The 15,783-nt window shown below is 31.6% G+C and overlaps 1 long non-coding RNA gene across 1 annotated transcript in view; it reads right to left on the bottom strand.

The window, feature by feature from the left end:
• Positions 1-7,358, bottom strand: part of LOC127706451 (uncharacterized) — a 30,373-nt gene extending 23,015 nt beyond the window's left edge. The window contains exons 1-2 of the long non-coding RNA XR_007984460.1: positions 7,085-7,358; positions 4,597-4,664 (exon numbers count right to left, since the gene is read on the bottom strand). This is a non-coding gene — a long non-coding RNA (uncharacterized LOC127706451). The remainder of the gene's footprint in view (positions 1-4,596; positions 4,665-7,084) is intronic.
• Positions 7,359-15,783: the final 8,425 nt, after the last annotated feature.

Here is a 15,783-nt window from a genome sequence, read left to right as displayed (position 1 = left end):
AGACAGACGGACACAGACAGATAGACAGACAGATATAAACTTAATGCCCTAAAGAACATTCAGTTAAAGTTTGAAGTTATTTGGCCCAATAGTTTTAGAGGAGAATGTTCTTGAAATAGTTAACGTCGACAACAGACGCCGACGGATGCCAAGTGATGGCATAAGCTCACATAGGGCCCTTCGGGCCTCATGGTGAGCTAAAAAGAAATAAATATTCTGAGAGTATTGCATGGCAATACAAAATCCTATACCAGTTAAAAATTCATTGTATAGGAACAAAATGCTAACTTGATTTATAACTTGTCATGGTGTAAACAATATATAACAAATATCAAGTCAATATATTCAAGCATGATGAAAAAAAGTGTGAAAAACTGATTTGCCTCACGGACCAACAAACAAACAGACAGACAAACAGACAGACGGACGGGTGGACAGACAGACAGACAGACAGACAGACAGACAGACAGACCTAAATTCCCCTAAGACTTTGTGGGTAAGGGACTTATAATTACCAAACCTACCCTAATAAAATTAAAGTTAGAATGTATGTGTATACAATTCTAACTTCATATCATGATATTTCTTTTAAACTAGATTAAAACTAGACAAAGTGATGCCCTGCACTCCAAGTCTCTGAAGTAACTGTATTATAACAAAGTCAATGTGAGACTTTCTTTGAGATATTATTGTGTTTGGGAGACATAAATGATGTCCCCTCAGATGCAAAGTGTTATTTTAAAATACACAAAGTTGAGTATGAGAGCACATAGGTTTATGGTTCATTGAAGGAGGAGTTTTCCCGAAATGCTAAGCACCTCTTATGCAAGTATATACTCCAAAAAATGACAAAGTTTAACTATCTCCAAAAAGAGAAAATATTAATAACAAGAGTGCACACGCTGAAATGTCTTGCCTTCTTTACTAATCATTGATATTATGTTGATAGTTCTAAATATAAAGCTTTACTACAATTATCACATAAACTTAACATGATCCAAGAAAATGAGGTCAAGGTCATATAAACCAAACAAGAAATACATGTACACCTTAGAATCATTCAATACACTAAATATAGTTGACCTATTGCTTTTAGTTTCTAAGATACAGACTTAACCAAGAAAACTAAACATTGACTAATGAACCATGAAAATGAAGTCAAGGTCAGATGAACCATGCCAGGCAGACGTGTACAGTTTGCAATCCTTCCATACAACAAATATAGTTGACCTATTGCTTATAGTAATAGAAAAACAGACCAAAACACAAAAACTTAACACTGAGCTATGAACTGTGAAAATGAGGTCAAGGTCAAATAAAACCGGCCAGACTGACATGTACATCATAAAATATTTCCATACACCAAAAATAGTTGACTTATTGCATATAGTATTAGAAAAAAATTCGTAAGGGTTCCGCGGAACCCAGTGTCTCGCCTACTTTTGCTGTTAATCACAGGCTCAACAAAAATGAGGAAAAAAATTAATAAAAATATTCCTCTCTATACTATCTTTTGATTGTAAGTAGCTTCTGTCCAAGTTTGGTAAAAATCCAGGATAGTTTATGAATCTAATAAATGTTTTAAAAACTTAAACTGCAGACTGTATGTAATGTTAACTGGAAGAAAAACTAAGTCCATTTATAAGTAAAATACGCAAAAAATGGAACAAAATTTTAACAAAATTTCCTGTTAGATACTAAGCTTTTAATCATAAACAAGTTTCTGTCCAAGTTTGGTACAAATCCAAGACAGTTTAAGAAAGTTGTTAAAATTTTGAAAACTTTCACCATAGAGTGAATGTAATGTTAACTGGCAGAAAAACTAAGTCCATTTATAAGTAAAATACGGAAAAAAATGATTTTTTTCTACAAAATTTACTTCTGGATACTATCTTATGATCATAAACAAGCTTCTTTCCAAGTTTGGTAGAAATCCAGGACAGTTTAAGAAAGTTATTAAAATTTCAAAAACTTTAACCACAGAGTGAATGTAATGTTTCCTGGCAGAAAAACTAAGTCCATTTATAAGTAAAATACGGAAAAAATGGAATTTTTTTTTTTACAAAATTTCTTTTGGATATTATCTTTTGATCATAAACAAGCTTCTGTCCAAGTTTGGTAAAAATCCAGGATAGTTTAAGAAAGTTATTAAAATTTCAAAAACTTTAACCACAGAGTGAATGTAATGTTAACTGGCAGAAAAACTAAGTCCATTTATAAGTAAAATACGGAAAAAATAGAATTTTTTTTTTACAAAATTTACTTTTGGATACTAGCTTTTGATCATAAACAAGCTTCTGTCCAAGTTTGGTAGAAATCCAGGATAGTTTAAGAAAGTTATTAAAATTTCAAAAACTTTAACCACAGAGTGAATATTTGTGGACGCCGCCGACGACAACGACGACGACGCCGACGGAATGTAGGATCGCTATGTCTCGCTTTTTCGACAAAAGTCGAAGGCTCGACAAAAAGACCAAAACTCACAATTTTACATTGACCACTGAACCATGAAAATGAGGTCAAGGTCAGAAGACATCTGCCAGCTAGACATGAACACCTTACAATCATTCCATACACCAAATATAGTAGACCTATTGCATATAGTATAAGAAAAACAGACCAAAACACAAAAACTTAACTATAACCACTGAACTATGAAAATGAGGTCAAGGTCAGATGACACCTGCCAGTTAGACATGTACACCTTACAGTCCTTCCATACACCCAATATGCTAGACCTATTGCTTCTAGTATCTGAGATATGGACTTGACCACCAAAACTTAACCTTGTTCACTGATCCATGAAATGAGGTCAAGGTCAAATGAAAACTGTCTGACAGGCATGAGGACCTTGCAAGGTACGCACATATCAAATATAGTTATCCTATTACTCATTATAAGAGAGAAATTAACATTACAAAAAATCTTTATATTTTTTTTTCAAGTAGTCACTGAACCATGAAAATGAGGTCATGGACAATGGACATGTGAGACGGAAACTTCGTAACATAAGGCATCTATCTACAAAGTATGAGGCATCCAGGTCTTCCACCTTCTAAAATACAAAGCTTTTAAGAAGTTAGCTAACGCCGCCGCCACTGGATCACTATCCCTATGTCAAGCTTTCTGCGACAAAAAGTCGCAGGCTCGACAAAAATCAAAACCCTGACCACATGCACATCTTCAATATATGTACAAACTGCCAGCAAAGTGAAAACTTCTTAGCATTCAAACTGTAAGAGTAGTTATCTGGAATAACTATATTCCCATAATGGGACAGACGGACAGACGGATGGACAGGGGTAAAACAATATGCCCCCAACTTTTAATTGCGGGGGGCATAAAGAGTTATACACTTAAAGTTTAAAATACTATTGAAAGATCATAATTTAAATTATTCATGTTTACATAGAAGTCTTTTGTTTATACTTGTGTTGTGTTGTTTTGTTTCTGTATCATATATACAAATGTACTTACCATCCATTTCTTTCATTTTTTTTTTATCTATTTTACCAAATTTCCATATATATATAGATACATGTATATAGAACAAAACCATAAAAGATATTTCTTGTGATTGAGAAATCAAATTTCATATGCTGGTATATATATTTATCTTACCTCCTATACATTTCTAAGAATATGATTGGTTAAAAGCAACCGCGTGGAGACGGTGTATATTCCATATAAGGTCAGTAGACAGGGCTTATTTCAATACACGGTTAGTAGTGGTGTTACGTCCCTTTATAAAAACAAAACGGTACTGAGAAAAAATCTTAAAGGTTTCAACAGACGAAGAAATTGATGATGAAAGATTGGAATAAATTCATAAAACACATTTAAAGCTAACAAGTTTTTATTGTTGGCATTTGTTTTTTTGTATGACCAATGGAAGTAGTTTCTTAATGCTAACGGAATGAAGACTTGCTCACTTTGATAGGTCACTAGTCTAAATACCACATGTTAAGATATTCAGTGAGATAAATTCGTTACATAGTGTGCTAGTGATGTAATACGGTATATATGGGGTCAGTAAATACCATATGGGGATTCAAACTTCGCTCTCACCCCATATGGAATTTACTGACCCCATCTATACCGTATTAGGTCACTAGCACACTATGTAACTAATAGAATTATCAGAGAACAATTTAGAATATGGACAACATAAAACTTTTTTTTATCTTTTCATTGGAATGAATAGTGGAATATATATATATATCATAATGGAGAGTATGGATGGGGTTTTCAGAATAGAGAATAATTGACAAAAAAGTGCAGAATAAAGGGCAAACAAATAAAGAATAGAGAAACAACTGCAAAAATAATACAGAATATTGAATAATGGGGCACACAAATATATTGAATAGAGATAATATAAATGGGCAAAATAAATATTGAATAGAGAGAAAAATTGTCTAATATTTAAAGAATAAAGACATAAAGGACCCCCTCAGTCATCCAAACCCTCATTTAGCAGAACAGTAAAAGGATAATAATCTACTTTCAAGGAGTGTATTACATGTATTATATGTGGACTTTTTCAAACAATTTCATACATTCCCCATATCTTTAACGATGCTACCAAATACTTACATCTGTCCATTATTAAGTTGTCTTTTAGGTCACATTGCATTTCAAGCTGATGTTCAATACTTGCACACCTAGAAAAAAAAATTCTGCAAAAATAAGATAAAACAGTCTTGTGAAATTTAGGCAAACTGTCATACTAGTATAGATACAGAATCGTGTGACTTCTAACAGAAAATTAACATCACATCAATGAGAAATTGCAAAAAGGAAATAAAATTATTCATTTGTCACTATCTTTGTTGATGATACATGAGGGCTTTAGCCGCCTTATTTTTACATGTTCACAAATCAGTATCTAGGAGAGCAGTAACATAGAGGCTCTGCACCCTCCCCCTGAAATTTTGCGCCCTGGTGCTCTTTAGGGAACCTTTTTCAAGTAAGGAAAGAGTTTAAATATTATCTATCATGATGCCTTAATCATCAACCATTCATCAGATGTCCTCACATCTAAGGGAGCTACCATTTGAAATTTATGGGGGGGCTAGGATGAAATTTTTAAAAAAAATGGCAGGAAGGAGTTTTGGGTAAAATAAAATGTTAGGATGAGCAACTTGGCAAAAAAAAGGCAGGAAGACAACTTATGTAAAAAAAAGTCAGGATAAATTTAATTTAATAAAAATTAAAAGGCCGGACAGAGATTACAACTAAAAAGAATGCAGGACAAAATTTTTCATCCTAGCCACCCCCCCTAAAAATCAAATGGTTAGCTCCCTAATAAAAGATGATTTAATTGATCATTGAAATGTGTGTCAGAGTGAGAACTTCTCAATGTTCATTTCTTTAGGAATATTTATTACCCTAATTTAATGTTTTTATTGTCTTTAAGTGACTGACACAGTACTGAGGATTAAACTTTCATATCTCTTCATTTATATCTACAAATTCTAATGATGTTTCACATCCTAGGGGATTAAAACCCATGAAGTTGAAATTTTTCACACATAATTGACTAATAGTAGTAATTGGGAATGTAAACATCTAATAATGTTTTTCCCAGTAGGCAGTTTAACCAAACTTCAGATAGACAAGACATAATAAATCTATTATACTATAAACACAGCATGCACAGGACATGTGATCCTACCATAATGATGAACTGAGTCTATACTGTCCCTTTAACAAATAATGCAAAGTTAAACTTTTGTTATCTAGATTGTGAATTTTAAAAATTTTAAACATTCTTAGTTTGTTGGAAATAAATCATGTAAATATAAGTTATAAAATTATACTTAATCTGTAGAATTTTTTTATTAATGAAAAAAAAAAGAATGAGCATAAATGATTAATCTATAAACATCATCATGACAAAGATTACAGTCGATCTGGGTAATTTCGTGCAGGCAGGTAAATACCATACATATTACATTTCGCTTGTTTATCAAACAGGGAACCAAATGACTTTCATTTAGGACCAAAAGTGTACGGAATTACCCCAACCGACTCTAATGCAAGATCAACCTCCTTGGTAAGATATGTACATGCATTCATACACTGGGGCTCCAGTAGGGGGGCTAGGATGAAATTTGAAAAAAAAAGGCAGGACAGGAGTTTTGAGTAAAAAAAAAGGCAGGATGAGACACTTTGCAAAAAAAAAAGGCAGGATGACAATTTATGTAAAAAAAAGTCAGGATAAACTAAAAATAAAAAAGGCAGGACCGAATAGAGTGAAAAATAAAAAGGCAGGACAGAGATTACAACTAAAAAAAAATGCAGGACAAAATTTTTCATCCTAGCCCCCCCATAAAAATCAAATGGCAGCTCCCTAATAATGGATTGTTGAGACTTTTTATCAGGTTATATGTCTATACATTGTAGAAAATTGTAAATAATATGGAAAAAAAGACTTTTTTTTACAGTGGGCCCAATAAGGAGGGTCCATGCCCCAAATACCTGTGATGTAGATGAATAAAAAATAGGGATTTTGTGCAAGTAAAGCCTAGATCTTTGAATAAAAAATAGGGATTTTGTGCAAGTAAAGCCTAGATCTTTGTAAAAAAAAACAGACTTTTAATTAGTTTTATCTATTACAGATTTTCATTATAAAATTTAATTTACTTAAGTATTATGTCCATGCCAGCATTTATCGTTTACAAAAAGTCCTACACAAAATTTAATTAAATACAATCCAGTCAAGCACACCTTAAAAGGTGTACTTGAATAGGTCCATATTTAGTAGTCTTGATTTAATGAATTATCTTTATTTTTGAATTTTAAATTTGTTTTATTAAACTGTATAAGGGAAACTATTGCTCTCTATCTATTAAGCATTGACTTTATTGTGGTCGAGCAGATGACAAAAAAATATTCTAAATCCAGATTTCCCCATACCTTTACCCTCAGTAGGAACAGTATATCTAACATAATATAAATGAATATGTTCCTGCTTTACCTTAGGATCATTTTCCAACTGAAGTGGTTCATCTGAAAAAGGTGGAATTTACAGAATAGGTAACAGGTAACAGGTCTGTGGAATCGGAACAAACATTCTCACCTTTAATCTGTTAAAGTTTGATCTACAAAAAAAAGAGTCAAGAAAGACTGTGGCAGGCCGCAGTGTCGATAGAAAAAGCGTCTGTTATCCAAATAAATCAGGGAACCAGTTCAGGATAGACAAACTTTTTGTGACCTTGAAGATGCAGGTCATGCAGAGCTTTGCTGAATCAATATATCCCGGACAGGAGCATGTTGTTGAAATGATTTCAATATTTATATATATATGGTAAACATTTAGTTAAAACAAGTGTGAGAGCAACGTACGTTTAAAGAGGGACTGGATTTTTGTTTGGGGGGGGGGGGGGGGTCTAAGGTATAGATAAGGGACCACCATTTGATTTTTATGGTGCTAGGACCCTATATACAGGATGAAAAATTTTGTCCTTCATTTTATTAGATTGCCATGTATTTTTCACTCTATTCGATCCTGCCTTTTTTTGTATTAAAATTGAGAATGGAAATGGGGAATGTGTCAAAGAGGGGTAAATTCAGTAAATAAATATACGTCATCAGGGACCGCCCATTTGGGGGAGAGCTTTCTGTATAAAACTGAAGTCATGTGCTCTTCTGATTGGTAGATAATGTTTGTAATAAATATTTTTTGATAGATGGATAAAAACTAGAGTTGAAAAAAAATAAAAAATAAATGCTGAATGTACTAAATTTTTTTACTACAGGGTTGAAGAGTAATGGGGGTCAGTGAAGGAATTAAGTGCGAATCTACAGTGTTTGTAAACAAGGCCATGTGAATGCCCAAAAATGCCGCATGACCCTATGTTTTTATTGTTGCAAATGATAGGGCTACATTTGTACTTTCATGAATGATATATGAAATTTTCTAATTTCTAAAGGTAAATCAGGTATAAATTTAATTCAAGACATAGATTAGCATTACAGTCAATGGGAGATTTTTTACTGAATTTACCCCAAGAGACAACAACCCGACCAAAGAGCAGAAAACAGCCAAAGGCAAAGGCTACCAACAGTTTTCTGGTGTTAAAAAAACCCAGTTTACAGGGACTTCTTTTTTCTATTTCAAATTTTAAAGCATGAAATCTGTACAATGCGCACATTTTAACTGAATCAGTAGTATTATTCTATTAATGTAAATACTTAAAGTGAAGCCTTCGCCCTTGTTTTTTTCTAAAACTCAAAAACACAAATCTTTTGTTTAGGAGTCAATTGACCAAGTTGCATGCTCCAGGTGTAACTGACCATAACTGAATTATATTCACTTCTATTGAAAATTTCTATTCATTGAATTTAAATGTCCAAGTGATTAACTTATCTTTTTGTCATCTTATAATTGATGATCAAGGTATGAATTGGTGACCAAAGGAATTGTTTTGTTGTGAGTTGAGTATCAAATTAGACTTGAAATTAGCTTGATTTTTGAACTAATAAAAACACTTGCTATCATAAAGCATTGTTATCACATGTAGAATGTGCATTTTGTAGATTTCAGAGGTGGATTTAAGGGGGGGCCCAGCGGGCCCGGGCCCCCCATTTGTGGGAAACATTTGGTTGATTATATAGGCAATCACTGAAGCATGACTGGAGCGGCCCCCTCTTAGGCAGTCAGTGGGCCCCCACTTATGAAAATTTCTGGATCCGCCACTGGATTTCATACCATAAATTGAATAGAAAAAAAGAAGTCCCAGTATACTGAAAACAGGGAATACCCCACTTTTCCTGACTTGAGCCCAACCTGACCAATGGGTCTTCAACATAGCGAGAAAATTCCGCACCCGGAGGCGTGCTTCATCTGGCCCCTTATTAAAAATGTGTACTATTTCATTAGTTTATCCTGACTTTTTTTTTTTACATAAATACTAAAATAGTCATCCTGCCTTTTTTTTGGCCAAAGTGATGCATCACACCTTTTTATTACTCAAACTTGTCCTGCCTTTTTTTCAAATTTCCTTCTGATATATTTTTTTTTTATAGTCTAGTTGCATAATGTTTATTATTTGAACAGAGTATGTTAAAGTTTGTTGAAAAATTTGCCGAATATTTGTATTTGCTGCAACCAAAAATGAAATATAAATTATTTTCCTTTAATTTGCATAGTGGAATACTGGAATACATTGTACTTATGATGGTATTGATATTTGTTCACAATTTTATTAATTCTGGTTAGTAAATTTGATAACAATATGAATTTATATCTTTTTCAAGTTTTAAAATTTGTACATCATTGTTTTTACTCATTCCAAGCTGACTATATAGCTAGTTTATCAAAATAAAATGTTGTTTTTATTATTAATCCATTACAACAATCAGTGAGAATTATTATTTTGAACAATTAATGCTCTAAAACAAATCTTAACATGCTTAAGCCTACAACTTTTAAATATTTCCAGAATTTATACCATATAAATATCTGAATAAGTTTTTTAAAGTTTAATACCCATAAAACAATATGTTTTAATAAAAGTAGGGAGAACGGAACCCTAGGTAAACGGACTCTATGGGCGAACGAACTCAGGGCGAACAGACCCAGGGCAAACATGTAATCAGGGCAAACAGATTTTGTTAATGTGATTTATATTCTTAATTAGAACAGGCTATACATCAAAGAATATAATTTAATGTAATAAAACCCCAATCTTTATCCAAATCCTCATATTGTATATATATATGTAATTTTCTTTCCTGTTTCAATCAAATATAATTATATACCTACTTTTTGTGTAGTCAAAGAAGAAATTTAAATTTCTTCTCTTTATTAAGTGGGTACAATCTTGTTTCCTTTATTTTGTGTCTGCTTATATTGACATTTTGATTCAATAATGTCAAAAACATAATACAAGCAATATTCCAGAAAACAGTTGGGCACTCAAGGGAGTTATTTAATTCTATTCATATGATCATGTATATTATTATATAGACATGTATAATATATATTTTTGTCTGAAGTCATTATTTGGGTCAAAACAAAACAAAAATATTCTGAACCTATGTTAAGTTTAGTAAATAATGATTTAGTACATGTATACCAGTAAATATATATGTAAATGTTAAAAAAGACAACCAACTGTCTGTTAATAACATGTTTAGTTAAAATGGATAAATGTTATGTAAAACAAACAACAAACAAACAAATATTTTATGTGCCAATCACGGCTCCCAAAATGAGCAGAATAATTACAATATAATTGCAAACATAATATAAAAGTAAATTAAAAATAGTTTAAACAAAGTACATAACATGATTTAATTGATTAATATATAATATCAAAGTAACTGAAATAAGTCATTTGTTATAATAAAAATATATAATATGACCCATTGTTTGTTATTCTGGACCCTTATTGGACAGTACACCTCACAGCATACCAATTTTTAATTAAATGTAAATAGTAACTATTGTAAATGCATATATGATCATATATATCTATAACTCTATATAAAGTATTCTAATTTAGTATTGTATTCCTGTTTTTATTTAAAACCTCCAATAATTGACAAATAATTATCAAAATATTTTTATCTTCATTTCCCATTAACCAAATAAACAGAGATTTGTTATCAAGTTTTGAAATATTTTTATTTTTACTAAATATTTTGCTTAGATAGGGATTTCTAACATTAACCAAAGCTTTACATGTTAAAAGAAAATGCATCTCATCTTCTACTTCCTCATTACAGAGTTTGCATATTCTATTTTCTAATTTTATATTAAAGTAACGACCTTTTTCTATTTCAAGTTTGTGAGCTCCAATTCTAAATCTTGTTAAGACACATCTGTGAAGATATGGTAATTTCAATAAGTATGGCTCAAAATTAAAGTTTGGTTTGAATAATCGATAAGTTCGAAGTTTATTTCCAGAGGTCTTATTTTGTCTTTTACCATTGAATAATTCTTTCTTCCATAAGTTACAATATTTTAAATATAATTTCTTTTTCACCATATTCTTAATGTTTGTTTTAGATGAGAGTACTTGATACTCTTGTAAATCCAGCAATTTCAGGATAGCATGAATACAACTAGTCCAAGAATTCTTCCCAGCTTTCGATAATGTATTTGAGAGAGAATGCATTTGTTAATAAAATATTATTTGTGATATGAATTCTTTTCCAATATTTGATCATGTTTGTTAAAATATCTAACATTAGAGGATAACGACCTAATTCACCAAATATGGCCAAATTTGTTGCATGCTTATTCACTCCTAATGTAAATCTGCAGAATTTTAGATGCACTTTCTCGATTTACAGATCTTTACAAAGTCTATAGAAATAATTTAGTTCTGTGTCATTCTTTAACTCTTTGAATTAAAACAACCCCATATTTCTGAACCATATAATAATACGGGTTTCACTGTGTCATTAAAAATGTGCATTAGAGTGGAGATATTAGCTTTATAATTAGTAAAATATTTGGTATATTTAAAGAAAGCTTTTAAACCTTTTTTATATAACATATTTTTGGCTTCTGAAAAGCTGTCAGATACACTAAAAGTTATGCCAAGATAAGTATAATGTTGGGTATTTTGGATGTATGTGTCTTTATATGAAAGCTGTGCATCTGTAATACGGCCAGATGTATTAAAAACTATAGATTTCGTTTTTTTTAAATTAACTTCTAAACCCCAATTTTCACAATGTGTAGATCTATGTGTATTCATGTACATTTGTAGCCTCCATAAAAACATTTGGTTTTACACTTCAGCTGTGATCTCCTATAATGTTACTGTTCCACAACATTTTAGGGTCAGAGAAATTTAATGCTTGATTGGGAGCAATTATTTGTGGTCACTAAAACTAAAGAAATTTATTGCTTTTAATTGATTGACCATGTGCAGCTGGTAAGAACATAATCAGCTGATTTACAATAATAACATGAGCCTCCTGATTGTCAACAAAGACAAAATATTTTATTTCCTCAGACAAAACGTGTACAAGAGGTCAAAACATGATAAAGTATACACATAAATCGACAGCAGAGTAATGTATAATAGCACTGGATTTTCATGACATTGAGATGTATACATTATATATTAGAGCCAGTGCCAAAGTTTCTCCTTTTTCTTTTATTCTTTAGAATTTATAATAATTATTTACTATGGGGAAAAAGTTTAAGCTACTTTTTTCTGCCTTTGTTATTTGTTTGGTCAGACAATCAACTTGCTTAGTACTTGTACTTTTTAATTTATTTAAAACTGATGTCCTTCAATCCAAAGGAGAGACATAAAATACATTAAGACATCTACAGGGAATTGAAAGTAATAGAGAAACTATTTTAATAATATGGCATGATACTAAAATAATAGAGCTCTAATGTTACAAACTTTTGTAAGGTATTTTTAGCTCACCTGGCCAAGTGAGCTTTTATCGTCACTTGGGGCCCTTCGTCGTCTGTTAACTTTTACAAAAATCTTCTCCTCTGAAACTACTGGGCCAAAGTAATTTAACCAAACTTGGCCACAATCATCATTAGTGAATATAGTTTTCAGACAAATCAGACAACCTATTATTGGGTTGTTGCCCCTGAATTGGTAATTTTAAGAAAATTTTGCAGGTTTTTGTCTCGCCTTGACGGAGTCAAAAAGCGAGACATAGGTATGCTGTTTCTGGCGGTGGCGACGGCGGCAGCGTCAACAATGTATTAGTTTGTGATTATGTCTAGTTCATTGTGAACCACTAGTGGTAATTCAGTGATATTTGGTATGCAGTTTTATGAGCATTGGCACATCTCATTACCATGGAGATTATTTGGCCCTGCCCCCTCAGTCAAGGTCTATTGACTTTGAAACTTTGCTTAGTTTACATGTATTAGTTTGTGATTAGGTCAGTTTATGGGGAACCACTAGTGGTAGGTCAATGATACTTGGTGTGCAGTTGTATAAGCATTGGCATATATATCTCATTTCCATGGAGATTATTTGGCCCCGCCCCCTCATTCATGGTCTATTGACTTTGAAACTTTTGCTTAGTTTTCATGTATTAGTTTGTGATTAGGTCAGTTTAAGGGGAACCATTAGTGGTAGGTCAATGATAATTGGTATGCAGTTGTATAAGCATTAGCACATCTCATTTCCATGGAGAATATAAAAAATTTGCTCCTTACCCCTCAGTCATGGTATATTGACTTTGAAACTTTTGCTTAGTTTATATGTATTAGTTTGTGATTAGGTCAGTTTAAGATGAACCACAAATGTAAAGTCAATGTCTCAATGATATTCGGTATGCAAATGTATTGGCATTTGCAAGTTTCATTTCCATGGAGATTATATAACCCCACCCCCTAATTATGGGAATTATGGGAACTTTTACTTAGTTTACAAGTTATTGTTTGTGTTTAGGTTTGTTTAAAGGGAACGACTTATGAAAAGTCAATGGTATTTGGTTTGCAGTTGTATTAGCATTGGCACATCTCATTTCCATGGAGATTGTTTATCCCTGTACCTTCAGTCATGGTTCATTGACTTTGAATATTTGCATAACTCACATGTTAAAATATTGCTATTTTAATTTCAACATTTGCATTATCAAAATAACAAACAGGTGAGACATATCTCTGTGTTGACAGTTTATTGGTTATTGTCTTGGATATTATCATGGATAGAGATACATTGTAAACAGCAATAATGTTCAGCAAAGTAAGATCTACAATTAAGACAACATGACCAAAATGGTCAATTGACCCCTTCAGGAGTTATTGCCCTTCATAGTAAATTTTTAAAGAATTTTTCGAAAATTTTTGTAATCTCTGGGCAAAATAGAATCAAATTTTACCACTTTTTTTCAAATTTTGCCTATTATCTTGAAAACTATAATAGATAGAGAGAAACTTTAAAATGCAAAAATGATCATCAGGACAAGTTTTACAAATAAGTCTTATGGTTGAAATCATCAGTTGACTCTTAATTAGAGATGTAGCTCTGTGATGCCGATTTGTACGATCTTTCTTTAGCAATCTAATTAGAATTAGTTCTCCGCACTTGCTCCTCGTTGTTTATATGTCGCCAACATATAAACGAGGAGCAAGTGTGGAGAACTAATTTTAATTAGATTGTTTCTTTAGTGTTTTTTGTCTTATATCTTAAAACTTATAATAGATAGACACATGATGATGATAGAAAGAAACTTAAATATATACAAAAATGATCAGCAAGACAAGATCTACAGTTAAGACAAAAGGCGGAAATTGTCTGACGACTCCTTATGGGAGTTATTGCCCTTTAATTACGATTTTTACCATTTTATTTGCTCTATATGATAAAAATTAATAATAGATAGATAGAAACTTAAATAATCAAAAATAATAAGCAAGACAATCTACTAATAAGTCAAATTATGCTGATATAAATAGTAGATGGGTACTCTTTATAGGAGTTTTTTACTCTTTTGTGTTTGGAGCAAAAGCTTAATAAGATCATGAAGATAGAGACAAACTTAACAGACTTCAATGATCAGCAATATAAGATACAAAAAAAACCCAGAGATTTTTGTCATTAATTCTATTCTTGTCTACAATGTTGGAGAGTGTCCTTTGTTGAATATATTTCATATAGACCAAGGTGAGCGACACAGGCTCGCGAGAGTCCTAGTCATTTAAAGATGAAGCAAATATCCTAAAGCTCATTTCTTGCCTGAAATGATTTTTGGCAATAGGTTGAATAATCATTGCAGATTTCAGGAAATAAGCCTAATGCCTGAAAATTGCCGTCAATAACCTAATGCCTAGGCGCTAGCTTATTGCATAGGATTTAAGCTTAATACCTAATTTTACTTATACATGTATATATAATTAGTGCTGCTAACATATACAATTAAAAAAAAAATAGAAATTAGTAAAGAACTATTAAAAAAACATACATAAGATCATTTATTTTCATCTAGTTAAGGTACACACATATATATATATATATATACATGTATATGTGACAAAATATTCATAAAAATGTTTCACTTCAAACTGTCCTGAACCAGTTATTTCAAGACAGAATTTCATATGTATACAGTCATTATATGCATTAATTAGGGAATGATATGTGTAAATTTCATAACCACTGTTGTTGAACTTTTAAAGAAATATTTGAAAGAGAATCATTGACATAATCTTTTTATATTATATTACCATGATGACTGTAAACTTCAAAGAGAAATTAATTTAACTTGCCATTTTCTTCTTTGAACTGTTTTCCTCCACTGCATGGTTCCTCACAAAAACAATAGTAATAAAAATAGTAATAAAAATAAAGAGACTGAGAGTAGTGTATTCATGATGAATTTCAACATTTTATATTCCTCTACACATTTTATGATGTCCAAGTAATCGGGTCATGACATCAATATGAATCCATAGTAGCCAATGAGATAAAAGAGAAATTCATTTTATGTCTTCCTAGATCTTTGGATAAAAACAGGCCATATTTACTTGTGTGTATTTTGCTTAAACATAAAAACACAAGTAAATGTTATACATATATATACTCACCACATTGATTCAATGGACATAATAAAGTATAATGGGAGTAGGTCTATTAGTGTAATTAAAGTGAAACCATAAGAATTAAGGATTAGAATACACAGTATTAGATGTTCACAATGACATACAGGGAGAGAATTTGAAAAGTTTATTGTAAGTATTTCATACTTAATGCCAATAATTGTTATCTTTTCTGTTTTGTTTAAAGTTTTATTTTATATCCATACCAGAGGAGTATTGAGGGGGTGGGGCTAGGGGGC

This window comes from Mytilus californianus, unplaced genomic scaffold, assembly GCF_021869535.1.
Source record: "Mytilus californianus isolate M0D057914Y unplaced genomic scaffold, xbMytCali1.0.p SCAF_6, whole genome shotgun sequence".
In the NCBI taxonomy this organism is placed as follows: domain Eukaryota; kingdom Metazoa; phylum Mollusca; class Bivalvia; order Mytilida; family Mytilidae; genus Mytilus; species Mytilus californianus.
This window is presented reverse-complemented; position numbering and strand designations above follow the sequence as displayed.